General features: G+C 45.0%; 1 long non-coding RNA gene across 1 annotated transcript; it reads right to left on the bottom strand.

Annotated features, from left to right (window-relative positions):
- Window positions 1–10286: 10286 nt before the first annotated feature.
- On the bottom strand, window positions 10287–11560 carry LOC142600088 (uncharacterized). The gene is made up of 3 exons (XR_012833545.1): window positions 11295–11560; window positions 11037–11188; window positions 10287–10404 (listed from the first exon to the last, which is right to left on the bottom strand). It is a non-coding gene; the product is annotated as an uncharacterized LOC142600088 (long non-coding RNA).
- Between the last annotated feature and the right edge of the window lie 5862 nt (window positions 11561–17422).

Raw genomic sequence — 17422 nt, forward strand, 5'->3', positions numbered from 1 at the left:
ATTTAGTGGCACCAGACTTCCAAATATTCCCATGGAAAAGGTCACTCACTGGGGTGGAATTGAGCTCTTTGCAAAGGGTGCCTGTGACAGCTGCGCAAATCTCTTTTCTGCCAGGCCTTTTGGGACCTCTTCATTCCATACTTCAGAAATACACTTTGAAAACCCTGGCTGTTTGAAGAGGACTACATTCTCCACCTGAGCTCCTCTTTTCCTTAAGAGTCAAGAGTGTCCACAGCTGCAAGCCTGTTAAACAGCACCACACATCAGCAGACCTCTGTGCCCAAAGCAGAGCACTGATCATGAACAAGGAAGACATCAGCAAAGCACACCCCGGTGCTGGCCCTTTACCAAAAATTAATTCCACCCCTGAAGTGCACAATGACAAGACGCACTGCCTTTCAAAAGGGCCGTCTACAAAGCGCTGTACCAGGCCATATGGAGATAATCAAACCAGCCTGCAAGGCTGCTAGGGTATCCAAAGCAGTCTACCTGCCACAGTGCTCAACCTTTATATCAAAGAAATTCAGTCCTCTGAGCAGAGCTGCTAAAACTGAAGAGGAGAGTAAAGCTACCCCATACGGAGCCTTAGGTTCTATACCAGGCCTGACACCTATGCCAACTTATTTACATGGGGCATATCTGCACAGCACTGTATCCCATGATGTTAGTCTTCCCAAGACTTATGTCAGTGTGAAGAGCACTGGGGCACCATCACCACCCATGCGCTTGGGCACAAGCAGCTGAGAAGCCAAAGCAGCAGATCTTGTCACACGGAATATGGGTGACTGCATTGCATTTCTTTTGACTTCTCTAATGCTATAGCTAATAATTATGCCCTTTTTGGGAAAGCTATTACCAGCCCCATGGCAAACATGCACTGTATGATGTGAATAGCAGTCTTGTAAAGTGGTTTTTTGTGCTCAATTTAGCAGAGATGAGTTTATTGGTATGAGCTGCAGCAGCAATAAAGCCTAGACACTTTTGGATAATGTCATTGGTGGCCATCGTATAGTTAACACTAATTGGGTTCCTAAATATCAGGGAAATAAATTCTTGTAACAGGATGTAATTAGTGGGGGTTATACCATGGTTTAGTTTGTCGCTTAGTGCTCCCATGAAATCGGTTCCTTAGGGCACATCAGAGAGGAGAAGAAGTAACTGGAAAAGATGTTTCCCAAACTTTTATTCCTGTGATTTGCTCCACAGAAGCCAATGAAAACACCCATATCAGTAGCAGAGTTGTGAAATAGGTTTCTGCCTTTTGATTAAATTATACATAGAGGAACATAAGTTACAGGATGATAATACTGATTCCCCAAAGCCAGTCACTTCCCCCCAGTACTTCACATCTTGGCTGGGTATTTTTTCACAGGATTTCTTATCTCATCAGCCTGTAGTCAAGCAGCGGGAGCTGGGAACAAAGGCAATGAGGAAAGCGATGGTACTGTTGTTTCCCTCTCTGAATTAAAGTCATCTGAAAGCCTAGCTGATAGCTCAGAGTGTGATGCTGAACGGTGCATCGCTCCATAACAAGAACAGCAAGCCTGAGAGCTTTTGCCTCCGCTGCAATTCAATCAGGGTGCCTTGCAGCTCGAATTGCTACTATTTTGTGGGTCACTACCTCCTCCAATATTCTGTGTGCCCTCTCTTGTTTTCTTTTCATTTGCTATGCAGGCTCGCAGACCTTCCTGCTAGGTTTCACTTGGGAGGCCCAGAACCCCTGTTCTGCAAATCCTAACAGGACCTTGATGGATGTTAATGTCTCTGCCTTTCATATCATTTTACCAGTGAAACCTTTGATCTGTCAGCAGTCTTTATATCAACGCGGTCATCTCATAAAATGGAGAATATGACAAAAATATCTGTTGTGCTAACATGGAGTATTTCCCCCCACCCCTCATAAAAATGCAGCATTAGGGAGTTTACTTTAACCTCCAGCAGCCAGATGTGCTGTGAGGGTAGAACTGGGAGCAAAAACTTTTTTTTTTTTTTTTTTTTAAAGCAGTCTGGTAAAGGAACTTGTAAAGCAACAAGTACTGTACATTATGATTCAGAGCAGCAAGGGACAGCTGGAGAGACTTGATTGGCTCCAGCCCAATGAAACAGAGGCTTCTTGTGACCAGCTGCTGTGCTGCAGCATGAATGACAAGGGTAATAATTGATTACTAACTGGCAGCTCAAAAGGAAGAAAGAATTAACAAGAGTGATGAGGTGCTTTACAGCTTGGTAACTGTAAAACCAGTAGAACAATTAGGGGAAAAAGAAAGGGTTTTCACTTCTTACCTTAGAGTTACAAGGACAGTGCTAGTTATTGTAAATTGCATGACAAGCAAGCCAGAGGGGCAGGTCAGTGAGTAATATGGGGGCTTTGCACGCCCACAGGTCCCGCAGAATCATTCAGCAGATTTACTGGGGAGCAGCTAAAACTCAATCAAAAGCATCCAACCATGCCAATTACATTGGTAGTCAAGGCAAGGTCTCTGAGCCGTCAGCCATAATATCATAGTGGATCTGAAACCTCCAGCGAATGGTGCATTGTGACAAACCAATTCTTTGCCTTTCAGTGGGCGCTCGATGGCACATACACTCTTTCTACCCTGAGAATAAACGCACGCCTTTTTCTTTTCCTTCTTTTTTTTTTTTCCTTCTTGTAAATAGCTTTTGTGTTCACCAGTAAATGCACTGGATGCATTGTTGCTACACCTTTCTTCAAGGGACTTGTACTGACCTCATGCTCTGGGCCATGTAAAGCCTTCTGGCCACTGAGAGCCAGGCTCTGCCCCTTTTTCATGCAGAGTAGCACCTCACTTTGGGCCAGATCATGGCCAGCATGCCAATGCAAGAAGTAAGGGGCCATAACGTGTCCTGTGTCTTGCTTCTCACACACAGGGGAATAATAGCCCCTGCGGACTGTGCCCTTTCCTTAGCCCAAGTAGGAAGAAGGGAGAACTTGATGGATCCTTCATTTCCTTTCCCAAGGCGTCTGGCAGCAGGAAGCATGTGCTCTGCCAGCTACAGACCCGTCACGGTTTGCTCCCTTCCCAGAGCAGCAAGGAGACAGGTCAGTCCCAGCGGTAGCTCAGTGGTGGGTGGCTCCCTTCCTGGGGCTGAAGCATCATGATCTGATCTAGCTCTGTGTGAGCAGAGCTGATAAAATCAATGGGGCTAATCATGGGGAAAGGTATCGTTCAGCAGGAGCAAAGCTGGCAGCCTCTGCTCTGACATATGGAAAATGCTCTTCTAGCTGGTTGAAGTCTCTTCAACCCAGCTCACCCTCACCCCTCCTCCCATTCCAGAATCTGCCATCCTTATGCTTATGAAGTAGCTCCTTGCCGTCGGCAAGGTCTGACACCTTCCAACTCAAAGTTAGCAAGATTTGTCTCTCCTATCTTTAGTCATTTAAAAGCTAAACAACCCATCCAAATTGGGGTTTTAGCCATCTTCTACAGCCACTACAAAGAAAGCTGTCCTCCCAGAGATGAATTCTTAGTACCTACCTCAAATAACTACTCAAGAATGGTACACCATCCACCTCTCACACTGGCCGATGAACTTGCCTCAACAACTAGTTTAGAGCTGACTTTGAATTTTTTTGAGGATAAAGATAGGGGAGAGACATGGTCACGTCCTATTCAGGGTCTGAGTCCAATGTTTGAGACCAGTGAAGTCAATTAGCAATGCACTAGGGAGATTGGGATTGGTCCCCTCTGCAACTAGAGGTGCAACCCCTTGGGCTGCACAGCAGGGAGGACAGCGGGCTCAGGTTGCTAACATGGCATTCCACCAACAAGAAAAGCTGCCGTGACAGAGGGGAGTTGAGCTGCTCCAGGGCAAGGGTAATTGGGGCTGTCCTTGCTCCCACTGAATGGAACATTAATGGAACAAATTTCAGACGGGATATTGCAGTGGAGCTCAAGATGTACAAATGCAAATGGTACAAAAGGCATGTCTTCATCAGTTCACCCTTGAAGACTCCCCTAAGGACTGTAGAGGGAACTTTACTAGAAAATCTACCAAAAATTCAAGGCCTGGGGGTGGGTTGGCAGGTCTGGGTTTTTTGTTATTATATACATAGTGCAAAAATGTGCTTGACTAATCTAAACCTTGTGTTGCTTTCTTATACTGCTAGAGCAATTATAGCTGAGGGAAAAAAAAACCCACATCACCCAATATGGAAATACTTTTTTTTCATGTTTGACATTTTTACATTTTTACTGACAGGGCAAAGCCTATGATTTAATCGGTCTCCATTTCCCATAACTGCTGAGAAGGGACTGGCCCCTCCTCCACATTTCTCAAAGGGCTGGTGATTAGAAAGAAGGCCATGCAAAACTCAAAGGAGTTAACTCCATCTATCGTGTAGCATTGTTGAACTAGGGAAAAAAAAGGAAAATAAATACTTTCTCCCAAAGGTCTTGGTGTGTGCACTGCAGTGTTATGTAGTGATTGTGAATCTCTTGGCGGAAATGGGATCATTTTGAAGAAACAAGGTATTTTTGCCACTCATACAGGAAAATGAGAAGGTACTCTGCTTTTCTTTTACTGAAGCACATTCCTTTCATATCCTTTTTTTTTTTTTCCCACTCATTACTCTGTTTTGTAGCAATCCCACAGCCTGGTGGAAAGGTAAGGAAAGGGGAAAGGAAAGGGGCAAGGGGCAGAAAGGGGTGGAAAGGAAAGGAAAGGAAAAGGAAAGGAAAGGAAAGGAAAGGAAAGGAAAGGAAAGGAAAGGAAAGGAAAGGAAAGGAAAGGAAAGGAAAGGAAAGGAAAGGAAAGGGGCAAGGAAAGGTGAGAAAAGTCAAGGAGAGGCGAGGAGAGGTGGGGCATGGTGAGGGGAGGCAAGAAGAGGGATGGGGAGGGGAGGGAGGGAGGGAGGGAGGGAGGAAAGAAGGAAGGAAGGAAGGAAGGAAGGAAGGAAGGAAGGAAGGAAGGAAGGAAGGAAGGAAGGAAGGAAGGAAGGGAACTAGGAGGCTCCAGTTCTCTGCTCTTGCAAAGGTGATGGACCCAGCTCAGTGTGTCAAGAAAATTGCCTTCAATATGGACCAAACAGAAACACAAAGTACTAGCATCCTGGCCCAGGAAAAGACAAGTGGCAGCTGTTTCCTCCAGCGAAGGTGTAGAGACGCAGCTGCAAGCAAGAAAGAGCAAATAATCAGGTGGTCACAGAGACAATAGAAACTGGAAGCTGAGCAAAAATTATGTCATCAGTGCTGATCAAGGTTTTTGGAGCTTGGAAAGAACTAAATACTACCCCAGAGAAGACACTGATCTTCTAAAAGCTGTAAGATTACAGTTAACTTTTCCTTTCAGCCCTCCCCTGTGCATGCTGGCACCGTCCCCTCGTGCTGCTGTGATGACTCACGGGAACAGGAGGGTGCCAGAGGTGACCAGAAGAGATCTGTGGAAACATGGCATAAAAGTGCTGTAGGCATCTGGGGGTGGCCAGAAGTAAGATGCATGCTCACTCTGCAGGCAGAAACATCGGTTGATGTAAGTGCTGATAAGACCTTGCTCTCGGTGGCTTATCACTTTGCCACGTTACTAAGTTCAAGCATTACCTGTGCAAGACCTTTGGCCATAGTGGAGAGGGATATCCTGGGGTTTAACTGTTGGTTTGTTTTTTCCCTAAACGTTAGCAAAAATAGTTTAGCTGATTGTAAGAACAGAGAGGCAGAAAGCCAGGCTATCTTGACCATGTCTGAAAAAAAGTATCTATGTGTTGGGTTTTGAGCTGACATTTTCGAAGAGTCCATACTTAACCAAGTTCCAACTCCTCACAGCCCTCATTGAGACCTGTCTGTGCATGCACCGACCCAAGGGGAGGAGAAGGTTCCCCTCAGGTCTCACCAGGAAAACAGGAATGAACGCAAACTTTCCATGCGGCTGCCTCTGCTGACCAGCCTGAGCAACACTGAGGGGAACCGTTTCTTGGGGGCAGCTGGGGTGGTCTGGCTGACACTCCAGCAGAGAGAGAGAAGGAGATTAGTGAGCAGGGGATCAAGAAAGAAGCAGCATGACTGAACCAGAGAAGAAAAAGACTGGAACAAGAAGACAGAGTTGGATATGGGGACAGAGTGAGGAATAAGTAAAGGAGATTGGAGCTCACCGTCAAGGAGAAACTGGACTGGGATGAGCAGCCGGGATGTGTTGTGGGAAAAGGAGAGTTGTGAGTCCATATTGATTTGGGACACCAAGTCTTGAGAGAGACTCTAGGAGTTGATGGGCAAGAAGAGAGGGGCTAGGGGAGAGGTCTGAGAAGGGAAACTGGAACTGTGACTCACCGACAGAGAGCAGCGTGTCTCGCAGAGGATTTATTCTTGTCCTGTTTTACAGATGAGGAAACTAGATCACAAGGACATTAAGTGACTTCTCCAAAGACATACAGGTAATTATGAAGTTAAGTATCAATCCTTTGCATTTCCACTCAGACACAGGAAGAGTGGGGCTTGTCACGTGACCAGCCTTCTTTTTGGTACTGGACTGATTGCCTCTCATACCTTCACAATGAGATGGAGGAAACAAGTTTTGCTCAAAGCTCTCCTGCTGACCAGCGAGCAGCGTGGGTCACTCACTCCACCTCTCTTGGGTCCTGTTGCCTGTGGCTTTCAGGGCAATGTGTGGTGCACCAAGCAACTCACTAAAGCACCGCATTGTGGGAGACCCAGTCGAGCCTCAGAGCATGTCCTATCAGATAGAAGAAGGGCATGAGGTCTTGTCATTCAGTGCTGTTTGCTTATAGCTCAGAGGTCTCAGGTTTTGCTGCAAAGCCAAAATTCACCAAGGCAAAAAAAAAAAAGGAAAAAAAAAAAGAAAAAAAAAAAAAAAAGAAAAAAAAAGAGGAAAAAAAAAAGTCCGGTAGTCTGCAATATTGATGATCCTGAAGAACACAGCAAGAAAAGGAACTACCTACCTGCAAGTGTACTCTCGTATCTTGAACAACTTTATTTATACAAGTGGGTCTGGCTCATGTGGCTTGTTCAGACAGCTCCAGTGGGATTTATTTAGTGGAAAGGACAGTACAGGAAAGGATTTGTAAACTCTGGGAGAAACCCAAATTCCTGCATAAAGCGTCTTTGGAATCTTTCAATAGCTTTCCAGTAACTTGTACTGTTCATTGCGGGTTTCTAAAAACATACTAACAAGAGGACAATAGCTTAGCAGCAAGCAGACTAATAAAATTATTATTATTATTATTACTATTATTATCTTCATCTTCATCATCTTCATCATCTTCATCATCTTCATCATCTTCATCAACTTCATCACATTATTATTGCACCAGATTTACCAATAGGGAAGGAAGGGTAATTCGTCTTTGTAAATTATCAACTGCTGCTGAAAGTGCAATACAGCCTCACTGAAACCTCAAGACATTTTTCTCTACTTTCATTATCATATGATTAATGCATTACAAGTCACCATGCACGCCCACAATTTCAAGCTTATTTTGTGACTTCTGCTCTTCTACAAACTTCAGAAACAAATTGAGATACGTGTGCATTTTGACAATAATATTCCATGCTCCCATTTAAGAAGGAGGAGAATATGGAGTATCATTAGATATTAGGAATTTGCTCACAAAGGTGTGGAATAAAGTGGATAGGTGCTTTGTGAGACTGCAATCAGATTAAAATTACTTGTGATTCAAATCAAAAGTAAAAGGCACTGATGCACTCATTGCTTGCAATTAAAGTGCACATCAAAGAGGGGTTAGTATTATTAAGCAAAACCGAAAGCATAGATAAAACACCTATTCTGCTAATCCTCTGGTTAGACATTCTCATTTCTTCACCTCACCTACGCATGTGCAGGGCTTCCCCTCTGCTGCCATCAAACTTTCAGAATAAAAATCATTATTTCTAAACCAATCTCATTACAGTAAAAGTTAGCAGCACAGAATGCAAGACCGTGGGAAAACTGATCTGGGAAGAGCATTGGTCTTACAGTAAAGCACTGGACAGAGACTTCTGAGATGGGTGCAGTTCCTAGGTCCTCTGCAGGTTTCCTGTGTGTCTGATCGAATCATTCAGTGCATCTGTGCTTTGATTCCCAAACATCAAGAAGGGGTGATACCACAGCGTTCCCACACTCGGCTTGACGGGACTGTGTCAAGTACAGACTTCAGAGGTTGCGTTTGAGACTTTGCTTGTACTCTGATCTCTGTGACCAAGCTGCCCATTCATCTCATGAAGCTTAGGTGGGCATGGGGAACCCTCTGCCCCTTAACAGGCTACGTACGCAGTGCAGTTGTTCTCTGCCGCATCTCCCTGGAGCACTGGACTTACTGCTTGTGCGCAGAATGAATTCACAGCAAAATACCATGACTTTCCCTTGTGATACTGAGCCCCAGACAGCAAAGACTGGAGACTCCCAAGGCTGGAACAAAAGCATGTGAAGGAATAAAGTTCGAGAATTTGAGCACACAGCAGTCTTTGTCTTTAGTCTTGTGTATTTTTACATTAAATAATCAGATTAATCATCAGAGGAATACAGGAACACTCTTGGGAAGTGAGATCTGTAGACTAACCTTTGGGCTAAGGTAGCTTGTGACAGCCTAGCAGGTAGGACATTAGGTCAAACTAAGGAGACTTGACCTTTTAAAGATGATGCTGACCCTGATCCTTCTTTGTAGGGTGCTTTGAGATGGACTGTATATGATCATTCCACACTGCCCACCTTCCTGAGCTTGCACCTCTTCCGATCCTTCTGCTGAGCTTCCCAGCACACATTTGTGCTTCTGCCTCATCCAGGCCAAAGATACTTATTTTGCTAAAAAGTTCCCTCTCAAATCCTCTCTCTTTTATACAGTGAGAGCAAAACAAAGGAACCGGTAGCACAGCATGCAACTGTAGCCTTCAAGTTTAAGAACACATTAGCAAGAATATATCCACATTAACATTAGATTCACAAGAAAAAAGGCTGACAAGTTTGCATTGTTTGAAGCTATGAGTAAAGGAGGAAAAAAAAGAAATGCAATAAAGCTATCTAGTTGGAGAAGAAATAAAAGTTGCATACCGGAAAGCACAGAGCATGGACAATGTGGTTTTTTGCTGTTACTTGTCAAAAAGGCAAGAGAGAGGTTTTGAGAGTAGCTAATACCAGCAGTAGTGGAATTTCCCCACTAATGGGAAAACCACAGCAAAATTTCACAAGGAAAGGACGTGAGAAACAAGTTCTTATGTTCAGCACCACCTCACCACACCTTAAATCCCTCTCTTGGAGGAATGCCTCATGCCATGTAATGCTTTAGCATCGTGAGGTCTCATGCAACTCTCAGGAACAGCTACACACCAACTCTGGGGGCTTCCCACCATACAACTGCCTGTGGGCTGGCAAAATCCTGCTCCATATCCCCTCGTAGCCCGGCAGACCTATCCCAGCTCCAGCCACAGGAACTCATGTTTACGTCTGGCCCTGCATGCTGTGTAACGCCCGGCCACCCAGCATCTTTCTCCGTGAGTGAGTAATATGGGGACCACACTACTAACTGAATTCAAGGCATTCAAAGAAGGAAGTCAGGTTCATTAAGCCTTTCAGAAAGCGGCACCTAAATGTGACATTGCTTTGATTCCCAGGGCACCGTCACAACACAGTGGGACAGAGCAGCCGTATTAGGCTCCTCAGGCCAGAGAAGCCCTGGCACCAGACTGTCAATCAGGATGGGGCTCCCTCTCCATCCACTGCACCAGCGTCCTCGGCTTCATGATCTCCAGGAGGAGAGGGCTGTGGGTGCCAGGGATGGATCTGCAGAACAGTTACATCAGGGCACCGTGTGTCCGGAAGTAAACCCAACAGGAAGGATATGATCTTGCAGGATACATTTGTCATATTACTTGAGGTTTTAAAGACTAAAGTAGGTGAAAGGCAGCTCTTTCGCTCAGATATCCCTCCAAGACCGGGGACTTCATGCTGTCTCAGAAGAGTGGTGCAAGCACAGAAGGGTTCAGTGCAGCTAGAGAAGTGCCACTGATGACAGATGCAATGTAAGTGCACACAGAGCAAAGCTCTTTCAGTTCATTAAAATGTAAGGCTTAGAGCCTGGAAGAGGGGAGGCTGGAACCAGCCCTATGGAAAACTCCTGTGGAATTTAATAGAAAAAACTATTACAGATTTTGAAAGCTTATTGGGAATATTCCTTCCCCTGAAAAGGTTTTTGGGGTTTTTGCACTGGTTTCCTTGAAATCTGTCCTCACACATTTCTGTGGACCCTCCTGGATTCATACCTATTACATTTCACTAGACTTTTCCATGCAGACATGCAAACTGAAACCACAGAAAATATTTTCATGCACCCTCCACCCTCCAGAGCAAACCCACCACGTTCTCCCCGACTCCAGCGAGGTGTGACGTGGCAGCTTCCTCAGAGGTGCCAGCCAGCTGCAGCAGGCAGAGAGGCAGCAGGACCTGGGTGGAGGGAAATAAAGCCAGCTTTTAGGTAAAAAATCCTGTGCTCACTGCCTTTTTCCTTCTTTCTTTTGCAGCCAAGCTGCACAGCACTAAATCAATAGACTCACAAATCTGAGGAAGTTTATAGGCTGGTCTTAGCAGAGGCCAGTGACAATACTAAATACGAGGTGTCCACGAGCTAGCAAATCCTGCTCTGGTGAAAGTGAGCGCACCTCCTATTGAGACCAGAGGGAGCTGCTCCCAGTTACACTAATGCTGAATATGGCTCCATTACTGACTTTTTTTTTGTTGTCAGACATTGTTAAAAAAAAAAAAAAAGACACTGGAAAAATGTGCATTCTATCAAGTGTTGTGAAACTGTGTGGGTTGGAGAAGGCTCAGTTTTTAATAAAGGAAACATTCATTGCATCCCATTTCAAGGACTTCTGTTAGATAGAAAGGAGGAGGCAAGCAGGAAGCTGAAGCCTTTCTCCTGCTAGTTGTCCCTTTGCTATCAAACAATAACATTTTTAATGAAAAAGAAAAGAAAAAAAAAAAAAGGAGGGGGGAAGCAGGAAATCTCTTTTCTCTTTTCTTCATTCTTAGTGGCTGTGTACGTGTAACCGTGGAGGCCAGGGAGGTTTCCTTACCTTTGCCAAGATCAGAGCCTGGCATCACATACAGTGCGAGAGTGCTGGGTGCTCAGCCAGCCCTGTGGGGATCCTGACTGTGTCCCATTCACAGGAAAAGGTGAGAGGCTGGACTTTTTCCTGCTACTGTCAGGTTAATTTTTGAAAGGTTCCTATGGAATGTAACAAAACCAAAAACAAAGTAGTATTTTAGAGGCAGATTTAAACCAACCTGAAAACTCTGCATATACTCCTTGAGTCATGTCCAGGCATACCTACAGCCTTCAGTCCTGTTACATTTTCAGAGTCATTTTCCACCAGGACATTATCGGCCTCCAGAGTTTTAGGTACAGCTCATTCTTCTCAACTTCCCCTTGCTCTGCTTCCTCTTTATTGTTTTCATCTGCTAGTACATCCCTGCCTGATTTGTCATAATTTCATGTTGACACACTGTAGTAAGACAATTGCAGCTGCTCTCTCTGAAGAATGCAAACAGGGATCTGTCATCTCCTCTCCCTTCCTCCCCTTCCCCCTCCCGGCAGGGATGGATTTCACCGGGAATGAAGGGACCATTGCCACCGAGCAGTGGCTGCGGTCTGCCCGTGCAGAGGCCTGGCAGATGATCCCTTGTCAGTCAGAGCTTTGTTTGGCAATTGCAGTTTACACTCGGGCTAAACGCTCAACCCGTCCAAGTGTGTGTATGTTTATGTAGTCAATTCTGAGATGCAAACGGCATTCCTCTTATCATACGGAGAGAGGATATGAGCTCATTCATAAAGAATCCCAGCTCTGGGGTGCCCCACTCACTTAATCCAAGCATCCCCTGCATGCCCCTTCTTCTGAGAGGGTGGAAAAAAAGCAAAGCACAGTGCTATTGGCTTTTAATAAGTGGGATAATATATTTCAGAGAGGAGCTCAGACAGGAGAGGAAATGAACTTGGCTAGACAGTCACTTATAATAAAAAAAAAGGAGGGGGGTGAAATTTGCAAAACTCATTCCATTATTTCATGTAAATATACTTGGCTGGGTTAAGATGGACTGATATAATAATAAGATGCTGAACAGGACTAAAGGCCGTCTTTCCCCTTTAGACAGATTTAGCAACGCAGCACCGTTTATTAGTCTGCTTGATAAAGAAACAAACAGATTATTGGCTTGCGAATTGCTGACTGTGAAAATAAGCAAAGCTCTAAATGTTGTACTAAGCCTCTGATCCTGGAAAAAGGTCCTGCAACTGGTACAGCACCCGACTCTGCTCACTGGTACTCCACCTGGACTCAGGGATCAGCTTGTGTGGTACACTTTGCAGGTCTGGGCTTAAAACAGGAGCGATGAGCAACTCATGTGGTAGGCACGTGACTCAGAGTACACACAAATACGAGTGTAACTGGGACACAGCGGTGCATCAGAAAAGTTTTCTGCCAGGGCCTTTGGTTAAACACATAACCCCCCAAGTGGTGAAGCAATTAGTAAATGAGATTTAGGTGGGAGAAGTGCAAGGAAGAACAGGGAGAGACCTGATGCCACTGAATCTTGTGCTGCTGTTTGGGGCTCATTAAAACAGAGGACATTGAAAAGCTGAGAATGGTTCAGAAAGGAGCTACAACAGTCCTGAAAACCTGCTATGAGAACAGAGCTGGCTCTCACCACAGGCAAAGCAGGAAGCTACAGCCTAAGAGAGCACACAACTGCAGGCAGCACCAGCTCTGCTCTGCCTGCGCCAGGCTGCCTGCTGCCACCGAGGGAGAAGGCAGGGCACGTGGCACAGCCGTGAGTGTGCCAGGAGGTGTGTGTCTCCTGCCCTTCTGCCCCAGCTTCAACCCCTTTCCATTGTCTTCCCCCTCCCTGGACAAATATCCACTTCAGATACGCCTGCAAGATGAGAAAGTTCAGCTCTGCCTGCAGTACCAGGGTGCCTTGAACCAGCCCTGGCAAAACACTTGAGCGACTTCAGTCTGTTTATTTTATCCAAGAAGATGTACCCAGGCAAAGGTTTCTAAGTGCTTGCATGGAAAGACCACATGGCTCTAGCCTAGCAAGTGAAAACCTAACAAGACCTCAGGTAGCAAGGTGACATCTGAAAAGAGATATGTTTAGGCTAGGGGTAAAATACCACTCTAAGGAAAGTTACCCACTGGAACAACTCACCCAGGCATGAGGTGAGGGCAACTTAATGAGACATCTTTGGGTTGCGGTGACTGACTTCGCCTCCGGGCATAATCAAGTTCAGCCCCCGGATATGGGGACTTGACACAGGAACTGCTGGACAAGGTGTCTTTTTTGGTGTGATCGAGGAGCTCAGATTAGACAATGTCAACAGCTTCCGCCAGCTATAGTGCCAGAGGGGCTCAGAGCAGCCACAGTGAAGACAGGACACAACCTCAAAGTCCCTGGGAACCCAAAGAAGCAGAAACTGCAGAGGGTGGAAGAAAGGAGGTGGTGTAATCTGCAGCTGAGGGGTAGACCAGTACACTCAGAGCTGAAGGAAGATGATAGTATCTCAGAGGGGATACTAGCACCACTCAGTTCTGCAGTGCTGACACAGGGATGGAGCAGGTCCTGCGTGAACCTGCACCCAGGAGCATGTACACCCTGGATCCATGCTTGTCAGCCCACTCCGCAAGGGGGGTGAGAAACAGCTCTCATCCCAAACTCTGCCCCACTCCACCACCAGTCCCACCACCACCCCCCGACCACCAGTCCTCCGGCTGAGATACATCTCCTGCACTCCTAGCAAAGGTGCCAGGCAGGAGCACAGGCACAGGGCTACACTGTCACTTTCAAAGACTTGCTCAAGATCACACAAGAAGCCTGTGTGAAGGCAAAGCGCAGAAATAACCTTCTGAGTCTTGAGCTAGTATTTAACTCATGAGGCACATTTTTCCACTGGGATTTTTTTCATAAAACCATGCCTGAAATGTTCCCATCTTGCTCCTGCACAAGTCAGTGGGGAGTCTGTAATCATTATCAGCAGGAACGGGATCATCCATGTGCAGTAGTGAGTTAAATGTTAGAAATAGCTAGACATTACAGTGAAGGTAATTTTGCCAATGCATGGGATTTATTATGACTTCATGATATTCTTCTGTTTAAATTTCCAGCTCCTGAAGATATGTGGTGATATAAGCATCTCACTGGTATTCTTTGAGTCAATCTTCACCACTTCTTGATGAGAAAGCTTAAAAAAGTAACAGGAGATGAATGAAAACTGAAAAATGTGAACAGATCTTGAACTATTTTCTAAATCTCATTTTTAGCCACTCCCGTAAATACTTCAGCCTGAACTTTTGGCACTGGCAATATTTTTTTATGTTTATGCTTTAAAGTGCGGGGTGCAGATTATAGTCTTTCAAAATTAACAGGAATTTACTATCACAAACACCTTTTCTAAGACTTGTAATTTTGTAAGTGGTTTATCATTTTTTTAAATCTCATGATGTGACTGAGCTGGCTCCATTTTTGACTAAATGTTTTCTACACACAACAACTGATAAAAATTATTATAAAAGAATTTGAAGGGAAAATATAAATTGAAAATGGTTATTTCAAAAATTTTATCATATATATTAATTTTTCAATTCAGCTAGCAGAATTTTCAGAATCTAATCTTGAATTAATCTAAAGGAGCCCCATTGTCACAAGAATTCAGTTTCAGCTGTGGACATGCAGCGCACAGAAAATCTAGTCCCTCCAAGGTATCACATTATGAACAGCTGGAAGCAAGGCACAGAAGTTCACCAGTCAGATTAAAAACTATTGCCCTTAATGAATTGCCGTACTTATACTCTATAAAGGGCAGAGGGATGAATATGTTCGTGCCACATTGCTTTTTTAACATACGTAGTTCCTTCAAATTCAAGATTTGCCTCTTGCAGGACACCACGCATCTGGGGACAGCTTTGCCAACGTTGTAACTTCAACTCTCAGCCAGAAAAATGCATGTGGTAGTAGATACCTTTTCCTGAAAGTATCTCTGTCAATACTTGTGAAGTACTCAAGGGACAAGGATGGCGAGCGTGACAGACAATCGCAGGAAGGTGGTAATCGCTCCCTCCTCACAGCAGGGTTCGGGAGTGGATGGTGATGTACAGGGCTGTACGCTGACCCTGATGATAAAACAGATCCTGCTATCTGCCTACTAGGCAAGCACGAGGGGATGGAGCTGGATGTTCATTTGTTCGGTCACTTCCCAGCCCTCAGAGTGCTGCATTCAGTTAGAATGGCATTGCTTTTCCCGTGACGCATGTGCGGTATAGCTAGCTGGGAAGAGGTACTTCCCCTTTTAAAAAAATAATATAATAATGACAAAACAAGGTTTTCTTATTTTCACTCAAATGTAACTTTGAGTTTTCTCATTTTCATTCAAAGAAAAAAAGAAGACTCACTCAGACAAACATCCTCTTCAGCTTAGGAGGAAAAACCCATAAGCTTTCTAGAAACAGATTTTGCATTCAAACTTCTACAGAATTAACAAGCTGCTCTGTCAAATACATTCTGGCAGAAAATTTTCCACTGTTTCCTCAATTAGCACACACACACACTACTACACAAAATTGCATGCATATTTCTTTCCATTTCTATCCAATTGTCTTGTAAAGGTCTAAAAGGCTCACATCAGCTCCTGTGAATGAGGAAAAAGAGCACTGCATCCATTTTACAGATGTGGAGCAAGATTAATCAGATTTACTCAAGGACACACAAGAAGTCTGTGCAACAGCTGGGAAGAAAACCCCAAGTCCTAGTCATGTGCTTTAGCCACAGAATTATCCTTACTCTTGCAAAAGCAGAGGGGTGCTTTTGTGGAAAACAATGAGTTGTAAAGACTGAGGAAAATAAACTCTCCCAGGCTTTTTCTTAAGCAGGGCTGCAGAAAAAATTTGTCATAGAAGGGTTGCTTGTAGGGATGTTTAAATGCGGATTTTGGTCCCATTTGTAGTCTGGTTTGCTTTAGTAAATAAATATGTACATGTGTTTAGGTGGGCTTGAATAAACCTCCATCAGTGAAAGACTCCTTCACAAAACCACTGATGCAGAGAAGAAACCAGCCTCCCCCCGCTCGCATGCGACTCCACTCCCGTGCCACCCCACTGACATCATAAATGCTAAATTCTTTCATCGTTGTTTGAAACAAGACCTCCATTATAAGCCAAATTTTTACTCTCCTTCTAGAGGACAAATAATCAGCCTGAACTTTCACAGGCATGATATTATCCCAGGGTAGAATGTCCTTTTAGGAAACTTGAGGCTGGCTGAACAAAGTTTTCAAGAGATTTCAGGTGAGGGAAGCAGGGGGGATGACAAGGTAGTATACAAAATTGAGCTGGTTTTGTAATTTCCTAGCTTGCTGTTTAGGAAAAACCTTTTAGGCAAGAATAACCAGGGGGACTAAGGCAGGTTTTCTTTTCCACATGATCTCATGAGATGCTCACACTGCAGCACTATCTGTAAGCAACCCCAGAGCAGCCCACACCAGGCCTGGTGACGCAAGGTGGAAAGTAGCTCTGGAGGAGCTAGAACAGCCTTGAGACACTGAATAATTCAGGCGGGGAGGGACCTCTGGAGGTCCCTAGCCCAACCCCTTCCTCACAGCAGGGTTAATTCCAAAGCTGGATGAGATCTTGCAGGGCCTTGTCCAGTCAAGCTTGGACAATTTCCAAGGAGAAGTATTCCTCATCTTTCCTGGGCTCCTGCTCCTGTGCTGCACCACTCCTGTGAGGAAGAATTTTTCCTAATTAAAAAAATCAGAATTTTTCTTGTTGCAACATGTGCCCCTTGCCTCTGGTCCTTTGTCTGTGCACTTCTGAGAAGAGGCTGGTTCTGCCTTTTCTATAACTCCACTTTAGCCAATAGAAGACTGCACCTAGATCCATCTGAATGTTCTTCAGGCTGAACAAACCCACTGCCCTCAGCCTCCTTTCACACACCGCGTGCTCCAGCCCCTGACCATCCTAGAGGCCCTTTGCAGGACTTGCACCAGTTTGCCAAACTTCTCCTTGTTCTTCCTCCAGGAGGAACACATGCAACAGTGGCACCTGTTGCATGTTTTGACTCAGCCTACTTCAAGCTAGCCTGATCCGACCACACTGGCTGCAGCTATGGCTTCAGATGCAGTGCATGCAGAGAGAGGCAAGAGGGAGAGCAGAAAGGCTGATACCAGCTCAATGCCCTGCACTCAAGGTCCAGAAGTAAACAGATGGGGATCTACAAGGACAGTTCTTCCCAGAGGTTGCATAGAAATAATGCTCTTCTGCTTCATACCTAAGGTGGTCCATCCCTGTTTCCTTTCCAGGCTTCTCTCTCAGCAGCCACCTCCAGTTTCCCAGCTGCAGAGATACAAACTAGTGTTTTATCTGATCTCCCCTAAGGAGTTTTCCAGGTGGCAGGCACAGCTTTACAACTCATTCAA

Source organism: Balearica regulorum, chromosome 1 (genome assembly GCF_011004875.1).
Source record: "Balearica regulorum gibbericeps isolate bBalReg1 chromosome 1, bBalReg1.pri, whole genome shotgun sequence".
In the NCBI taxonomy this organism is placed as follows: domain Eukaryota; kingdom Metazoa; phylum Chordata; class Aves; order Gruiformes; family Gruidae; genus Balearica; species Balearica regulorum.